At 43.5% G+C, this 3,696-nt stretch overlaps 1 non-coding gene across 1 annotated transcript; it reads left to right on the top strand.

Moving 5' to 3' along the window:
* Nucleotides 1-234: 234 nt before the first annotated feature.
* On the top strand, nt 235-366 carry LOC129677695 (small nucleolar RNA SNORA17). Its single transcript, XR_008720240.1, has one exon. It is a non-coding gene; the product is annotated as a small nucleolar RNA SNORA17 (small nucleolar RNA).
* The last annotated feature ends 3,330 nt before the right edge of the window (nt 367-3,696 follow it).

Genomic DNA, 3,696 nt, shown 5'->3' with positions numbered 1-3,696 from the left:
TCTTCTTTCTGATCTTAGTCTATCAGTTCTCAGCAGAAGTGGCTGCATTGTCATCTTCTGTGGCCTGGTAAGGCTGCTCCCCGCTCAGGGGGAGGTGATCAAAGAGCAGGCCAATCAGATTATGTCAGAGGCAGTCCCTCTTCCCATTACTATGTAACCCACTTGGACACTGATTGAGAAAAATAAACCTATATGTTGGACAAAGGTTTAGAGAGACATTAAACAGCTATAGGTTCTGCCCTTAGATGCTTTGCAGATGTGGTTGCTGTGTCACATGTACATCAGTAGGTTTAAAAGAGGAGAGAAGCTTTGTCTATCCTCAGTCTTTTAATCTGTGAACATCTGAATGATTAGAAGCCTAACATTCCCTGAAAATAAGTTAACCTGAGACAACCTCCAGTCAGGTGCCAGTGGTCCCAGACAGGGAGCTAGCCTAAGAGGACCACCATTCCAGTTCTATGCATATTCTGATGGGCTTATAGGAAGGGGAGCAAGCCAGACATTAGAACAATGCCCTCTGGGATCCTGGGACCCAAGCATGAGTGATCCTGAGACAGATGTTTGGATGGGGTCCTCTTGTCCAAGGAGCACCAGACCAGCATCATAGGCACCAGAAAGGTACCTAGGCTGAGATGATCATCATTTGATGAAAAGGCCTGGGGTGGGGCAATGCCATGCCCAAGATGACCCCTGTTCAGTGCCAGTGCCGTGATACAGGACCAGGGCAGAGCACTGATGAGATAACTCTTGAGATAATCCCAGATACTCAGAGACCCTGGGCCTCACTAACAGGGAAAAGTGTGTGGTAGATAAATGGAAGAAAAAAAAAAAACAGGATGTGGGCTCCATGAAGTGAGGCATAATTGGAGACTCAAGGGTCATGAGGAACAGCCTGATGTGAGTAGTCATTGATGCCACCTAAGACCATGGTGAAATCCTGGTCTGTGCTGTCACCAGAGTCTACATCTGAGTCCATGGTTCTGCAAAAACCAATGTCTGTTACAACCAAAAGATAAGCAGAAGGCTCTTGAGGCAGTGTCCATGACTGAGTTATATGCAGACTGGCCCCATCCCTGACCTGGGCATCCAGAGAGAGCTGGCCATGGGGCATGAGAACAGGTGATCTAAACCTGTCCAAGCCAGATGCAGTTCTGGCAGGGTCAAAGGCAAGGTGGCCCAACAAAATGAGCATGGGAAACAACTGGCCCAGACACTTGTCTGTGGTACAGCGACATTGGCAAGGGTGAGATATCACACCTCCTTGCTCCTAGCCACCTACATCATGCAGGAAACTTGTCCATGAAATTATCAGAGTGGAAGGGCTCACCCTGTTTCTCACCTACAGTAACACTCAGGAGAGCAGGCCCTGTACTTAATCTGGACAGGATGGTAGAGCTGGCCATGGGTGTGGGTGCTTTCGGTGATCTGGCCCAAAGGTGTGACCCTAAAGAACTGGCTTCACAACTTGTCTGCTCTGTGGCATTGAGATAGAGATACCTTCCCTCACCCTTGCCCCTTACCACCTATGGCAGGCAGGAGAACTGGTGCTGGGGTCATGAGAACATGATTCTGGCCCTGACCCTCATCTGTTACAACACTTGGCAGAGCAGGCCTTGATCTTCTCCTGGGAAGCACAGTAGAGCTTGCAATGTCATGACTACACGTTTTCATGTGGTAATATATACATACACATGAACATATACACATATACACACATATACATATGACTACTGATACTTTAAAAATCTTATGTATAAAATAATCAAATACTGTATGTTTTCATGTTTTAAAATACATTGAATTCAGAGTTTCTAAACAATCTACTTAATAATTATTCTTCAACACATTTAATACTTTAGGTACTGTGATAATCAGTAAAGATATAAAGATAGAAATCTTACAACGAACAAGGAAGGCAAGTACAATATTAGGGCCTTAGTAAAAATTATGTTGCATTCTATGTTGTAAATGTTAAAACAATATCATATAAGAGAAAATAGCAAAGCAGACATGAATTAAAATATACATCCTAGTTACATGGAATATCTTGAAGCAAATACAATATGAAGAGGTGATCAAAGTCCTAGCCACTGAGTTCTTGTCAGAGATGGCCCCTGCTCCCCATACTAGGACACACACTTGGAGAATGAGCTGCCCATATGCTACATCTGAGCAGGGTGTCTAGGTCCTGTCCATGCATGGTCCTTGGTTGAAGCATTGGTCTCTGCAGGGCCGCTTGAGCCCAGATTTTGGGCTCTGTTGGTCTCCTTGTGGAGCTCCGATCTCCTACAGGACTTTCTATCTCCCCCATCTTCAATAATATTCCCTGAACTCTGCCTGAAGTTTGACGAAGAGACTCAGGATCTGATTCTATACCCTGCTGGATAGAGCCTTTCAGAGGCCCTCTCTGTTTGGCTCCTATCCTCTTCCTTGTCTTCTCCTTCTTCAGATGTCTATCCAGATTGCCTTTCTGAATGAACATTGAACATATTCCCCAGGGTCCTCTTTGTTGTTTGGCATCTTTAGGACTATAGATTTTAGTATGTTTATCTTATATTATATGGCTAATATCCACTTACAAGTGAGTATATACCATGTATGTCTTTTCGCTTCTGTGTTACCTCACTCAAGTTGATCTTTTCTAATTCCATCAATGTGCCTGCAATTTTCATGATGTTCTTGTTTTTAATTGCAGAGTAGTATCCCACTCTATAAATTTACCGAAATTTCTGTATCTGATGCTTGGTTGAGGGACATCTAGGTTGTTTCCAGTTTCTGGGCATATATCCAAAACATTCTCAACTATACAACAAGAACATTTCCTCAACTATGTTCCCATTAGCTTTATTCATACTACCTGTATAAATTTAATTTGGTCATAATTTTTCTCATTCCCATGAGTTCTGGACATCTCCCACCAAAAAAATCATTGAAACTTCATATTTTATTATTTTAAAAATAATCCTCTGAACCCAAGAATTTCTGTCTTTATGCAAATAAGTGTAGGGTTATACAATGAAGTGTGGGCAGCCTAAAAAAAGTATCTTTCTGTAGAAAACTGACTCTTCCAGAACCCTCAATTATCAATAGCTCCTCAATGGTGGGACCTTTTGAGTTACCTCCCCTCTTCATGCTGGAAAGTTAAATGAAATTATCTTGTGAGACTTTACCCAGCAGTGTATCAAAGCAGATGCTGAGTCTCATAACCAAACTTTGGGCAGAGTGCAGGGAATCATATGAAAGAAGGGGAAGATAGAAAGACCTGGAGGGGACAAGAGCTCCACAAGGAGAGCAACAGAACCAAAAATCTGGGGATAGGGGTCTTTTCTAAGACTGATTCTCTAACCAAGAGTCATGCATGGAGATGACCTAGAATGCCTGCACAGATGTAGCCTATGGCAGCTCAGTATCCAAGTAAGGGGTAACAAGTAAAGGGAACAGGGACAATCTCTGACATGAACTCAGGAGCTGGCTCATTGATCACCTCCCCTTGAGGGACCAACAGCCTTACCAGGCCACAGAGGAAGAAAATTCAGCCAGTTCTGATGAGACCTGATAAACTAGGATCAGATGGAAGGGGAGGAGGACCTCTCTTATCAGTTGACTTGGAGAGGGACATAGGAGCAGATTAGAAAAGGAGGATGTGATTGGGAGCGAATGAGGGAAGGGGCTACAGTTGGTATACAAAGTGAATAA

The sequence above is a fragment of the Psammomys obesus genome, unplaced genomic scaffold (genome assembly GCF_907164565.1).
Source record: "Psammomys obesus unplaced genomic scaffold, mPsaObe1.curated_primary_1811, whole genome shotgun sequence".
Lineage (NCBI taxonomy): Eukaryota > Metazoa > Chordata > Mammalia > Rodentia > Muridae > Psammomys > Psammomys obesus.
Note: the sequence above shows the minus strand (reverse complement) of the source record. Positions and strands in the feature narration are given on the sequence as shown.